The 15,650-nt window shown below is 37.6% G+C and overlaps 1 pseudogene across 1 annotated transcript in view; it reads right to left on the bottom strand.

Moving 5' to 3' along the window:
* Positions 1-2,691: 2,691 nt before the first annotated feature.
* LOC306863257 (succinyl-CoA:glutarate CoA-transferase-like) overlaps positions 2,692-15,650 on the bottom strand; it is a 125,656-nt pseudogene continuing 112,697 nt past the window's right edge. The window contains exon 11 of the transcript in view: positions 2,692-2,859. The product of the transcript in view is annotated as a succinyl-CoA:glutarate CoA-transferase-like (transcript). The remainder of the gene's footprint in view (positions 2,860-15,650) is intronic.

Below are 15,650 nucleotides of genomic sequence, written 5' to 3' on the forward strand. Positions count from 1 at the left end.
CTGTTTCCATAAAAAAAATGACCACAGAGAACTTCACAAAGACAAAAAAAAACATGAAACAGCTGCAATGGCTAAAACTTCAATCACAGACACTAATGCTAAAATGCAGATAATATGGTGTCATGACCGTAAAATCTGGACAGCTGAAGCACCACGATGAACTTCAGACAAATCGCCTGACAATCACCTGATTCCCGCCTTCAACGTCTTTGGAAAAAAATTACTGTACTTGATTGGCCAGCAAACTCACCTGACCTGAATCCCATAGAGAATCTATGGGGTATTGTCAAGAGGAAGATGAGAGACACCAGATCCAACAATGCAGATGACTATAAAAGCAACCTGGGCTTCCATACCACCTCAGCAGTGCCTCAGGCTGATTGCCTCCATGCCACGCCGCATTGATGCGGTAATTCATGTAAAGGAGGCCCTACCAAGTACTGAGTGCATAGAAATGAACATACTTTTCAGAAGCCTGACATTTCTGTTTAAAATATTTTTTTTTTATTGATCTTATTAAATATTCTAATTTTCTGAGACACTGAATTTTTGGTTTTCATTATCTGTAAGCCATAATCATCAAAATTCACTATATGTGTAATGAATCTATATAATATATGGGTTTCACTTTCTGAAATGAGTGACAAAAAATATTGACCTTTTTCATTATATTCAAATTGTTTGAGATGTACCTGTATTCTAAGAAGGTTTGAAGCTGTATTAAAGGCAAATGGTGGTAAAACACCTTAATAATATTGCCTCTAAGGTATTTACATTATTTTGTCCAACCCCTGCGTGAGTTAAACAAAACAAAACAAAATTGTAAGGCAAAGCAATTTTAAGAAAGCATCAGGTTTTAAGTGGACAAAACGATTGGAGAATTCAGCGTTAACAAAATGAAAAATATGCATAGTTGAACTTTTTAAAGTAAGATCAATAACATGCATTTAGAAAATAAAATTTTTCATTTCATGCCGACTATAATGCTCAACAATGAAAAGCTCTCGTGCCTTGCTCTCTGCATTCTCTCACATTGCTCTGTTATGAGTCAGTGTCCCCAGCCGCAGGAAATCGGACATGAAAGATTTGGCAGTTACACATCAGAAACGGTGCTTATTCTGCTGCACGGCTAAACAGTCCCAACATGCATTAGTGCAGAGCCAAAAGCCTTGAGAAGACAGTGAAGTGACCTTGCGCCTTCAACTCGCACCTGCGACAGCTCACAGCGCACAATGACGGGAATAAGATACTCAACAGAAGATAACAGCACTTCTGGACCATTTCAGATCTAACGAGCCACAGATAAGACACATTGTGATTTCACTGAACATGGAAAATATACTCTCTGTATATGATGAATTATAGAGATTATCCTTTCGGCCCAAGATAAGATGTTGTAGAGCAGTGGTCGGCAACAGGCAGCCCGCGGGCCAAAACTGGCCCGCCAGCAATAATATCTGGCCCGTGCCCGCAGCCAGATTATTTTAATAGCAGCTGGTTCTGAAATAGATCTGTCATGACAGCAACAGTTACTAACAATCAGAGTATCGGAGCGGAGCGCGAGTGGAGCGGTGTGATTTTGAATGGAACGAGGAGCGGATTTTTTAAAAGTCAGAGCATCCTGGTTTTCACTCGCTCCAAGAGCACTCCACTGCCGCTCCATCACGAGTACAATTCAGGCCAACGGCCTGTAATATAACTGCATATTTAGCAAGAATTCACATGTTAAACATATTTAGCTAGCTTGATAGGGAAGGATCACTCAAATCAGAAAGAATGTCAAGGCTGATAGTTCTCGAGGAATTTGTTTGTTCCTTTTAGATACTGAATATTTTCAGTTGAAAGCATGATTTAAACAAGTACTACAACACTTATTCACACGCAATCACTCTCTTAGTACAATTATAATCTTTCAGTGCTACCTCATCTGTATCTGATTTCGATTGAGCAGAAATCTGAAAGAAATGCATCGATCCGTAGGTAAAATAACTGACGAAAACGTACTGTTATTTTCATCACAAACAAAATTTGCACTGCAAAAAGCAGCAATTATACCTTTTAATGCTGACAATCATGTCATTAGCTTGTCATGTGGTAGGAAAAAAAGTTTGCACACTAGTGTTCCAATAAGCCACTTTGAAACTCTCCTGTTATTTCATTTATTTATTTTTTTTATATACGTTATGAACAGAACTGTGATATTTCAAACATACTGAAATACTTTAGACGCGGCGCAAAGGCGGAGCGGTGTTTCTGGTATCAGTGAGTGAGGAGTGGAGTGGGAGCGGGAAATGGTGAACCTGGAGCGGAGTGATTATTAAATGCTTGGGGAAAGGAAATTGTTGCTGCTCCACTCCGCTCACATAGCAACTCTGCCGGACAACGCCACAAATGTGGCTTTTTGATAATGACTGTCCTACTACAGGATTTAAACAAAGAGTAACAGCTCACTACCACTTACAAAAGACACTGTAATAGTTTGTCAGGCAATTCTAGTTGCATTTTTTATCAATTACGTGTGAATGTGTCATTATGTCATTACTTTTACATTCATAGTTTTCTCTCAGATGGACATTCACCAGTTTAATCACAACATTATCACCACAGTGCTAAGAAGCAAGGCAGTATTTTTCCTTTCCTGTCCGCTAGCCGATCACTGCAGGACTGTTCTCCCGGTCAATGAGACGTCTCTCACTGCACCTCGTTCTGAGTGACAGTCCGAGAGGCTAGCAGTTGGTTTACGGTATCATTGCTGTAGCCCAGCGTGTCTCTGAGAACCTGGATGGACCGTGTGCTGGCCAAACACAGGCGGCGGCATCGGATTACTGGACTCAAAACCACTGAAGCGCACAGTAGGACCTGCATGGAAACAATAAATGAAATCAATTAATTGTTATTTTGTAGTATGCATGCTTAAAATGTTACTGTTAACTGATAGAGTGCAGTTTTCCTAATTATTCACTGACAGCTCTCCTGTGCACATGTCGAGAGAAATCAGGAGTGAAGTGCATAGACAAAGCACTTCTTTCAGGCCGACACTTATTAATTTAACTTTTGGTGCCAACTAAAATATAACTTTTGGGTATTTGTTATTCAAAATGAACAAGCAAGCCCAGCTCAGTTGACAAATAGTAATGCAAAAGTAATGTAATGCATTAGTAAAGCAATTAGTTACTTTTTTGATGCAACGTTACTTTAAAAGTTACTTTCCCCAACACTGCATGATCCTTCCGGAATCCATTCCTTATTATTTTCAATGTTGAAAGTGTCTATATGGTCTATATTATTCTATACCTTTCAGTCTGTATTTATTTTACTTATAATTTATATTATTTTTGTTACAAAACTGTATGAAGATTTGATTTTTATTTGTTACTCTTAAAACTAGGACTGTAAATTGAATAAATAATTTGCAATTAATCTCCTCAATCTTCTTGGAAAATATGGGAAAAAATAATATTTTAAACTATATTAAATTAGTTAGAAATCCCATAGTATGTGTTTTATTTGCTCAGTTTAATTAAATACTAAATTTTTGGTTTAACAAAGTTTACATCAACATTACTATGCCACTATACACGAGAACGATGAATCATATCTAAAATAAGTGTGTCAAGTCACTAAACGGAGCTCAAATGTGGCAGAACATACCTAATTTAGGCCCAATTTAAACAGTATGGTAGTCAAAATACAAAACTTTTCCAATGAATTTTAAACAAAGACACCTAAGTGTAGGAGGGGCATTAGAAGAAATGGCTACTTCCGGTTACATTTACTCATATACGTCAAACCAGCAGGAAAGTCCATAAAGTAACCGATTTACAATCTTGGAATATAAACACAGCCTGTTACCCAAATGTGACATTTACAGAAAGATGATGTCAACATGGATGAGTAGGTCATCTGGGTGAGTCACTTCCTCAAAACTCAGATATTGCTGTCATTAGGCAGTATTAGCATATGCTTCCCTTTTCGTGCATCTCCTTTTTTCCGCAAATGTTAATTTTACTGAAACTAATTGTTTGTCCTCCCCCACAATTCTATGATTTAACCGACTCTTGTTCCACGAAAAAGGAAAGAGACAATTGGCATTCATGAATTGTTTTACGCAATAAGGGACACACACCTACATAGTTCACGCATTTCTTCCTTATTGCTTTGAATGAGTGCCGTCCTACGCAGCAACAGGTCACATTCCCATCAGTGCCGGAGCCAAACGCATCCCATAAATGTGTCTTGATTGCTTAACCTCCAACATCCAGCGCTTTTTCAAATGTTTTCAGGGGCCTCGCACAAAAGACGTGCGGTTTTCAAAACAGAGGCGAGGCCTGTCGTTGGGTTATTAATAGCACTTTGGAAAGTCTCATTCTTCAAACGGACTAAAACAAGACATGCAACAGATCACAGACTGGAAGGGTAATGTGGGCTACAGAAGCCCAAGTGACGGCGCAAAAACACTTACTTTCTATTTAGATTCAGGCTATACAGTACATAATCATTTCCATATGTTCTCTTTAATTCAGCGTGCTTCTGATGTGACAAAGATGAGCATGGAGCAGCCTGGCTGGAATGTCAGCCCTAGATAGTGTGAGCCTAATACTATGTATTTGGACACTAAAGACACTTAATACTTCATGCATGACATTATAAATCGATAACTGCAAACGTGATGAATGAACAAACTTTGCTTTTCAAAGTCAGTTTTAGTTTTGGTCAACTGATGTTGATTTTTAGTGGATGTATTAAGTCAGTTCTCCTCACATTTACACAATGTCCTAGATGAGTAACTACCAAGTGTCCAAATATTTTTGTCTTCATTTTCAACAGTATATCTATTGCTTTACAATTTAAAACTCAATTGCCATCTTTCTGTGTAACCTTTGCTTGAAAAGTGTGCTTCTGCTTTTATGAAAGCTCATTTTTTAATCCCCAGATGTATTATTTTAATACTCCAAAATGTCCAAAAACAAAACGGGCCACTTTTTATTGTTTAAAAGGGGCAGAAATTTCCTGAAAATGTACTCAACCAATGTGTTTCTTCATCGGAACAGATTTGGAGAAATTTAGCATAACACCACTTGTTCACCAATGGATCCTCTGCAGTGAATGGGTGCCGTCAGAATGAGAGTCCAAACAGCTGATAAAAACATCATTGCTTCTGGCTAAAATACGAGTCCTCTATCAATAATATTGCTTTCACCAGTGAAAAAGTTCTGAATCTTCTGAATCAGGAGAGAAATATGCACAGATCAAGCACTGTTTACAAGCCAAAACAGCTCTAAACAGATATGTGGGCGGATTTTGATGTGAGAGGACAACAGGAGATATACTTTTTCACTGGAGGAACCATTATTATGGACTATGGAGCATTGGTTTGACTTTCATTCTGACGACACCCATTCACTGCGGAGGATCCATTGGTGAGCAAGTTTTGTAATAATACATTTCTCCAAATCTGCTCCCATGAAGAAACAAACTCATCTACATATTGGATAACCGGAGGGTGAGGGTAATTTTGGTTAAACTATTCAGGATCATAATGCAATCTAAACCAGATAACGGTTTCTGAGAAGAAAAATCTAAGGGGGAAGCTCTAAAAAAAGTCTCAATTTGTTCTCATCTCATTACTATCTAAACAACTGAGATGATACAGATCGAGATCTAATTTGTGTTTCTTTGCCATGCATCGCCTTCCTCTGTTGGGTCAAGCATATGATAATCCACAAAATGGACCCAAATGATCACAAAATGAACTATGCAGACAGGTACTGGCGACTTTTTACATTAATTAAGATAAGAGATTCCAGACAGATGCAGAGAGAACTCCACACAGGAAATGCGGCAACATGAAGATGAGAGTCAAAGGGCCATTTAAATAAAAGAAACATCCAAAAAAGGAGGGAACAACAGATCTCAAACATGATTGTGTGCGTGTGTGTGGTTTCTCAGCCTCAGCAGTTAGAACCAAAGCCTTAACCACATCCTCTATCTCCCCCTCCCTCGCTTCTGACCGACTGGCCGCAGGCTCATAATTGCCTCTTGCTCCCACATCTGCTTCTCCTCAGCTGTTATCGTGGAGAACGAGGGAGCAGGACGCTCTTCTCCTCCGCAGGCACGGTCCAAGGTTTTCCTCTCGCTCTACCGCAACAAAGCCCGCTGTGTTCTCTTCTCCCAATCTCAACTTTATCCATTCTCGCTCTGCACCGCACACCTCAGAAGTATGACCAGATGACTAGACGCAAGACTCTGGACGTAAACTTACAGAAACATAGGGTCAAAAAATGATCACCCACACCTCAATTACAGGGACGTCACAGGAAACGGTGAACGGCTCTTCGAACAAGCTCTTTAATCTAATGACCTGTTCAGCATTAAACTAGACTAGATTAGTGTAATCAAGATGTTAATTTAAATTAAATGTTGTTATAAAGTGGCACCAATGGTTTGTAAGATCTTTACATATCTCAGGGTTCCCTTTTAAATCATGAGCGTGAATTCAAATTGAATTGGTCACACGATACAGGAAGTTGAAGAAAGTTAGAAAAGAGGAAGAAATTCAAAACGGGTAATGCATTGTGGGAAATAAAGTGTTCTATTTATGATAGTAAAGACATTTATAATGTTTTGTAAAAGATTTGGATTTGAAATAAACGCTGATCTTATAAACTTTCTCTTCAAAGAATCGTTCCACAAATTTCCACTAAGATATGAAGCAGCAAAACTATTTTCAAACTATGATAATCAGAAATCAGAAAAGTTTCTTGAGCAGCAAATCAGCATATTAGAATGGATTCTAAAGGATCACGTGACACTGAAGACTGGAGTAATGATGCTGAAAATACAGCTTTGATCACAGCATTCAATTACATTTTAATAGATATTCAAATAGAAAACTTATTTTGAATTCTACTATTTCATAATATTTTTATTTTTTACAGAATTTTTATCAAATAAATGTAGCAAAAGTACAAATCTTACTTGTCTTGAATGGTCATCTTTGACCAATAAACAGTAAAACAAGACACTGTCAATCCAACTTTAAAAAGCCAGAAATTACAGTTTTCCATTGAACTATTAAATACAAATTACAATTCTGTTTGCTGACTCAATTCAAAATCAGGATCCAAAAGCCTTTCTCAATTCAATTCTCATTGGTGCTTAACCATAAAGTTTCCATCCAACTGCATTCAGCATTTTTAGGACGCATTTAGAAATAAACAATGATATCAGCAAGCACAATTCTTTATTACTGAATCCCTTTTCCTTAATCTGTGAAGCACATAAACATCATGACATACATTTATGCTGGAAAAGCTTAAAAGAAGTTAGTTGTGAAATCAATGCAGTGCTGAAGTGAGATGTTAGTCAGCTCCGATTCTCTCGCAGTTTCTCTGGGAGACGGGATTGAAAGATTACGGTAAACCACACTGACATGCCAAATATACAATTGTGCTTCTGATCTAAATTGCTCCTGACATTTTCCGAGCGATATGCATGCATGCATCATGTGGGCCTCTGATTGCATGTAAATATCATCATCCAACCATAAAGCGCACTTTCCTTCCTGATTGAAAAAAGATTGAACTTTGTTTTCCGGTACTTCCATGAAGATTTCCCCACGCTAGTGGAAAACACTGAGTCAAACTTCTTTCCATTGAGTAAATATCAGCGACAATATGTTGTCGTGGTCATCACCTCATTTCCATTCCCTCGCAGATAATAGTTTCCTTGCTTCAAGAAAGATAACCTGTTAAAACTAGATAGTTCTGTCCGGTTCAGATTAGTTACACTAATCTATATCTGATCTACGCCACTTTATCTGACATATATACGGAAATGTATGACACAGATAGTTCCGGCTGTGAAATCTGAGTCACATTTGAAGCCGACATGCACACATCTGTGACCAAATAGATCAAATGAATTCTAAATGAATGTGGCAAGTTGCTTAGCAACTGTAAACAGCCCACATATAGGCACATATATCTTTGGCATCTCAAACAAACGCTTTATAAAAAGCCAAATAAATATAAAAATGTGTTTTTAAAATATAACGTTAAAGGTAAATATATATAATATTTATAATTTTGGGTCAGTGAGTTTTTTTCATAAATTATTATTATTTTTCAGCAAGGATGCATTAAATTGTTCAAAAGTGACAGTAAGTTTTTTTTTTTTATTATTATTATTTTGTATTTTGCATTCAAGATTGCTGTAATTTATGTGTTTTATTATTCCTGTGGCTTTGGTTTTGTTAACTTTTCTATCCATTAGGTACCCCATGTTAAAGAGACCACAAGGGAAGGGAAGGCAAGGGAAGGGTGGGTGGGTGGGTGGGAGGATGGGGGGAAAGTTTAACTGATATGTGATATCATGTTGTTATTCAGGTTTGTAAATTGTTGTTAATAATAATAAAAAGCGACAGTAAGTTATAATATGTTATAGTAAATTACATTAAATAATTATTCAATTAGAAAACAGTTATTTCAAGTTGTAATAATATTCACTATACCATGCAAGTGCATAATTATTGTGCATGATTATTTTTGTTCATAAATGTTATATATTAAAAATTGGCTTCGACTCAAATTAGTGTCATTTCATAAAATAAATAAGCACAAGAAGCTCACCTAATAGTATATCTCTATTTAGTTCACCTAAATTTAGCATTCCATCACTTGCTCAACCAGTGGATCCTCTGCAGTGAATGGGTGCCGTCAGAATGATAATCCAATCAGTTGATAAAAACATCACAATAATCCACACGCATTCACTACAGATGATCCATTGGTTGAGCATGTAATGTAATGCTAAATTTCTCCAAATCTGTTCTGATGAAGAAACAAACTCATCTGCATCGGAGGGTGGATGACAATTTTCATTTTTGGTGAACTATTCATTTAAGGAATTTAAGTGGGTTCTCTTTTGTGTTGTGCACAACAACGCTGTGGAAAACTCATAGTAACAGTCTCTCATGGCTTCATTCTTTGAACACACTAATTCAATATTTCAGCGTTATGGGCAATGGCAGTTAGTCCTCCCTCATGGCTTCCAGCCTTCTGGGGAGATTTTCCACTAGGTGTTGGAACAAGGCTGCGGGACACAAGAGCATCAATGAGGTCAGATGTTGGGATCTGGCTCACATTTACAGCATTACAATTAATCTCAAATGTGCTCTGTGAGGTTCAGGTTTGTGCATACTCTCTGTATGCAGTGTGTATGTGAAGAGCATCTCCGGTTCTGCATGGCTGACAAAACCAGAGGACGCGAAGGAAAGAGAATAAAGAGAATTTCCCACTGGAGATCTACAGCGCTGAGTGAAGTGAAGAGAAACAGGTCTCAACCGCAGTGGGGACTTGAGAAAGAGTACAGATCATTTATCCTGAGTATTGTAAAAGAGTGATGGGATTTCAACAGGCAGAGCTAGGACTATTACACATTAACAGTTATCTAAGTGTACCTGCTTGAATATGACAAAAGATTGAGTTTCACTGTGAAAATAGAAAATAGAAAGCAAGGCCATTGTTAGTCATGCAGCACTTATGTTGTGACTTATATGTTAAACCTTAAAAGCATAGTTCACCCAAAATTGAAAACCTGCAGAAAAATGTATTCAAAGTCATCTACATTTTGGATAGCCTGAAGGTCTTTCTTTATCAGAACAGATTTGGAGAAATGTAGCATCACATCTCTTGCTCACCAGTGGATCCTCTGCAGTGAATGGGTGCCGTCAGAATGAGAGTCCAAACAGCTGATAAAAACATCACAATAATCCACTAGTAATCCTCACCACTCCAGTCCATCAGGTAACATCTTGTGTAAAAAAAAAACAAATCCATCATTAAGATGTTTTTAACTTCAAACCATTGCTTCTAGTTAAAATACAAGTCCTCTCTCATTAATAATGCTCTCTCAAGTGAAATAGTCATCTGGTCTGAATCAGGAGAGAAATATGCGCTGTTCAAGCACCGTTTAAAAGTTAAAACAGTCCAAAACAGCTCTAAGAAAATATGTTGGGTGATTTTGACGCAAGTTGATAACAGGGGAGATCATTTTTCACTGGAGGAAGCGTTCTTATGGATTAGACTCATATTTGAGTTGGAAACAATGGCTTAAAAACGCGCAGCTTTTGGTTTCTCAAGATATTAACTGAAGGACTGGAGTGGTGTGGATTACTTGTTGATTATAGTGATGTTTTTATCATCTGTTTGGACTCTCATTCTGACGGCACCCATTCACTGCAGAGGATTCATTGGTGAGCAAGTGATGTAATTTTACATTTTTTAATCTGCTCCCATAAAGTAACAAACTCATTTACATTTTGGATGGCTGAGGGTGAGTACATGTTCAGCAACTGTTCCTTTAATGTAATCAACATGCATTACGTCTGTCATAATGTCACTGTCATGTGATTTAGCATCAATTGCGTTGTCTCACTGCCCTTCACAAATCCCTCTCCTTTGGCCTCATGGGACCGTAAAGTGTCCATCAGATGTGCATTTCAGAATCATGCCGGAAGTAGTATGTTAACAAGGTATTTTTCTTTTTATACTATAAATTTGGATATACTTTTCATACTCTGACATATAGTAGGGTATTCGGATGAACTTTTGGCAGCACTACTGGGCTTATAAAACCTAAGCTAAAAAGCATTGTTAAATCCTTCTGAAATCTTTGAATCTATATCCAAGATGTTAAATATCAATTTTATAATTACAACGCAAACAAGCACGCAAGTGACCCGTAAACAATCCAATACATCCAAATGTTTATTTATGAAAACCACGTAATACCAACATCCACATTTATCTCTCTTCCCGGGCTCTGTTTCTAGTTTGAGATGGAGAGAGAGAGAGATACAGAAAAAGAGTGGGTGAGATTCAGCGTGAATGCTCATGCGTCCCGATACGGCAGGCTCGAGCTGTCAAGCGGAGATGAACATCTTCATCTCAGGTGCTTTGAGCCCACGCAACAAGTAGCACCTCGCAGTCCTTTTATTAAACCTCTCAGATTCTTTTTAACTACTCACTGCATCTTTAATGGGCGAGAGAGATGACGACTGAAGAAGAAAAAAAACGGAAGCGGTGCTGGATAAAAGGAGAATGTGAAACATACATAAGAGTGGGAAACCTCATTATATTATGGCATGAGCAAAAAGAGCAAGGAATTCAGACTAGCTGGCAAGTGCGCCTACTCATATATGAATCAAATAATGTACGAGGTGCTAGCTTTGTACACTGAGACAGCAAAGAGACGGATATGGTCTCTGGATCTCTGGAAACAGTGAGTTACAGCTGATTCTTTGTTTTTTTAAAGGCAGAAATAAACTTTTATTAATTCTGGCTTGGTTAGTATGCAATGACTTTTGCATGTATTAAAAAAAGAGTATGGCCAATCAAACAGTGGTAAATAACATTATGAGCCCCCTCACTGTCCACATCCAAGGAAACACTAAACCATAAGCCAAAACTCATTTCCGACATAAAACTACAAAACTGGCACAGGAAGACAGGCTAAGCCCTGCCGTGTTATAAAAAAATGTTTTCAGGTTCAGTATAAAGTGAAGTTCTATTTGTGGCTTAATGTCCAAAACCCAAAATATAAATTCATCTCCAAGCGGTTGCAGCAGTGCATTTACAATGGAAGTCTATTAGGGCAACAAAAATTTGGAGCTCATATTTTTTCTTTTAAGTAACGTCTTGTGGCTACTTTAGAAACTTTGTGTATGGGTCAATGACATGATGCTCTTTTTATCTATTATTTCAAAAATACATAAATGTGATGAGAATACATCTCTGATAAGCATGTTTAATTACATTTTTAATTACATTTATTATACATTTATTATACATTACATTACATTTAATTTTTTACCCAAAAATTAATTCTGATAATTTTTTGAGATTATAAAGTAAAATTTATAACAGTTAACTGTCCTGATGTCATAATTAAAACAACAACAACAACAACAATAATAATAATGTTTACAAAACGTATTAAAAGAAGACAAATCCTTTAAAGGAACATATAAAAATGGACCCCCCCCCCCCATTTTTTCACAAAATTAATGTGGTGCAACTAACTTTCAAAAACAAAAAACAAAGTTTCATGACACATTTTATTATAAGTTCAGGCTGTGTGTGGTGTGACATCCCAAAAAGTTCACATTTTTGAATAATTAATTTAAAATGTTTCACTTAACCTTTAAAATATTTAACCCTCTGGGGTCTGAGGTGATTTTGGGGCCCTTGAGATGCCCTGATACTTGTGCTTATTTCAGCTACTTATAACAAACTATTTACCAACATGTATTTTTTTTTTTTGTATTTAGCACAAACTGTGCTACAATAATATGTGACCAAGATGGATGTACATGTTTGCATTTTTTAGAAAAAACATATTATGTGTGGTTAGTAAGTTTTGGGGAAAAAAATATAAGGCCAAAAATCCCACACTAAATCGTCCTGAATAAGACTTTTGAGTAATCAGTCTTGTACAATTGGAATAATTATGTCATTAATCTGTATTTTATTGTTACTTTTGTGTTCATTGACATTGCCACACATGCTCTTAAAGAGCCATAATGTGCACATTTCTTTTAATATAGGAAAATAGTCAGTATGTGTGACGACAACATCTTGTCCCATAAAACAGCCCAGAGAAACCTAAAATCATCAAAACTTTGAGACCTTGCCACATGACAAACAAATTCCCTATGAGAAGAGGAAGGTGACCTAAATGCTCCAAAAAATGAAAACAGCCTGAAGGAAAACTGAGCTTCAGAAAAAGAAATGCGAAGGCTTCTGATTTGAGAGCAGTCTCTGCTGCACCACAGTAAATGTTTGTAGTGCATACTTAGCTAAGTCTACAGGGGGCATTACGGCAATATCAGTGCTAACAACCCCAGATAGCTGGCTCAGGGTGACGTCAAAGCAGCGAGTGGATCTGACAGACTGTGAACATAAACGCTCTCATTCACACAAACTCTGGCCCCAGAGACAACTAAAACACATCTTTGATGTGAAAAGGATCATTTTTCAGGAGCTTCAGCTTTACTGATCTACCAGTCATCTTGTCAGGAAGACTTTGTGTCCGAAACAGTGTTTACCTCTTGATTTTCTCTCAGAAGAGTCCGTTCATGTGTTCTACATGTGTGGAAGAGCGATGAACGTATGTAAAGCTACACTAAATGGAAGAATCGATTGCTTTCATGTTTAAAAAAATTAATATTTTTTATGGATATGCATGCATTTACTGTACGCGAGTACAGATGTGTAGAGAGATTCGAATATCAATAGGTCAGAGGTACTTTTTTTTTAATAATGTGACTTACGAATTTACATTTTAATAAATCATTTAGAATTGTATGCAGCAATAACACAACCAACAGCAAATTAAAACTAAATTGGGTCAACTTTGATTTGTATGGAAGCTTGTTTTGTTTATATCTCGTAAATCGGACTTTTTTTCGCGCAATTGCGAGTTTAAATCTAGAATTTCTGTCCTTTTTTCTCACAATTCAGATTTTTTTCTTGCATTTGCGATTTTATATCTCACAATTCTGACTTTTTTTTTCGCAATTGCGAGTTGTGGGGGAAGTCGTGGCCTAATGGTTAGAGAGTCAGACTCGTAATCGAAAGGTTGCGGGTTCGAGTCCCCGGCCGGCAGGGATTGTAGGTGGGGGGAGTGAATGTCCAGCGCTCTCTCCACCCTCAATACCACGACTGAGGTGCCCTTGAGCAAGGCACCGAACCCCCAACTGCTCCCCGGGCGCCGCAGCATGGCTGCCCACTGCTCCGGGTGTGTGTTCACGGTGTGTGTGTGTGTGTGTGTGTGTGTGTGTGTGTGTGTGTGTGTGTGTGTGTGTGTGCATTTGTTCACTACTCACTGCTGTGTGTGTGCACTTGGATGGGTTAAACGCAGAGCACCAATTTCGAGTATGGGTCACCATACTTGACAATACGTCACGACTTTACTTTATATCTCGCGATTTTTACCTTTTTTCTCATAATTCTGACTTTTTTCTTGCAATGTTGACAAGTGCAAGTTTATCACTCGCAATTCTGACTTTTTCTTGCAATTGCAAGTTTGTATCTCGCAATTCAGAATTTTCTCTCACAACTCTGACATTTTATTGCAATTCTGATTTTTCCTTGCAGTTGTGAGTTTATATCTCACAATTCTGACAGTTTTCTTACAATTAAGATGTTTCGAACAATTTCGAATTTATATCTCACGATTCTGACTTTTTTTCTTATAAATTTGACTTTTTCTTGCAATTGTGAGTTGAAATTTTGCAATTCTGACTATTTTCTTGCAATTCTGACTCTTTCTAACAATTGACCGTTCACAAAGAGCTTAATTGACAGGCAATCTGACCAATCAGAACGCGTATATTATGTGCTGCCGCTGCTATCCGCCATCTTGCCCGACAGCTACGGCCTGTCTCCATAGAAATCCATGTTAAAGCGGGGTAAAAAAGATCGACTGACTTGAAACTTTTTCAATATAACTAAATATAAAAATGTGCGGAGGGTTAAGCTGTGCTATTGTTGGCTGCCATGGTAACGGTAAGCTAAGGTATTCCTTTAAATTACTTTTATGCATGGCTTGCAGCGCTTAAGTTAAATACTGAGTGTTAAATAATAAAACAATATGCCAAAATGTGTGCTCTTAAATATGTAAATGCGCATACGCAGTAGCTGCAGCTGTATCTCTTCTAGCCTTAACCACAAATCAGACAGGAGAGTAACGTTAGATTAACTTCGGTGGACTTAAACTTGAGAAATGGTGTGTTCCGCGGTTGAAATAAAATTCTTTCTGATGTTTATTCATGTTCATTTCATGCTTTAAGTAAATATGAAAAGGCGATACAGTGATCTGTCACGACACATTGAAGAACCACAAAGCGGTATTTATTGTATTAATTTCTTTAAAAATGAAAATTTAAAAGCTGAGGGTCCTGAGATCTTGTTTCATATCAGAAGCAACCTGCTCTGTCTTCTCTGTTGGTGTTGTCAGTTTTTTCTTTGCTCTGCGATGTATTTTTCACTGCGTGAGAACACATGTGTAGTGTGAGAGCGGCATTGTTTGACGGTCACGGCAACAGTAACTAAGGGTGGGCGGGTTTTGCGAATGGTGATTTGTGTATTTCTCTCTCACAATTCTGACTTCTTTTCTACCTTTTCTTACCTTTTTTATAATTTTTTCTTAGTGGCAGAAACTCATCCCATAAATTGCAGCATCACAGCAAAAGTTGAATAGCTGACAAGAACATGAAGCACAATAACAAGCAGGACTTATTTTGGGGGCCTTTCTGGATAAAAAAACTTCACCTGTCAATTCATATGACATTTCAGCGCAGACCAGAGGAGAACGGTGAGGGCGTTTGGGAATGTTACGTCAGAGGAGATGCACTTTCCCACCATCTCATGTCCGTACCTTCTCATTCGTAAAATTTCCCTCAGGACTGCATTCTTTCATCCGGGCCTGGCTCTGAGATGGAGGACGGGGGTGTTCAGCTCTCTGAAGTGTGTATACGTTTCAATAAGGTTACAGATGACAGGCACCAGGGCTTGACAAATCATCTAAAGTTCACATCTTATCAGTTCAAAACAAACTAACCGACCTCAATGCACAGAAAAGCACAG

The sequence above is a fragment of the Barbus barbus genome, assembly GCF_936440315.1.
Source record: "Barbus barbus genome assembly, chromosome: 44".
Lineage (NCBI taxonomy): Eukaryota > Metazoa > Chordata > Actinopteri > Cypriniformes > Cyprinidae > Barbus > Barbus barbus.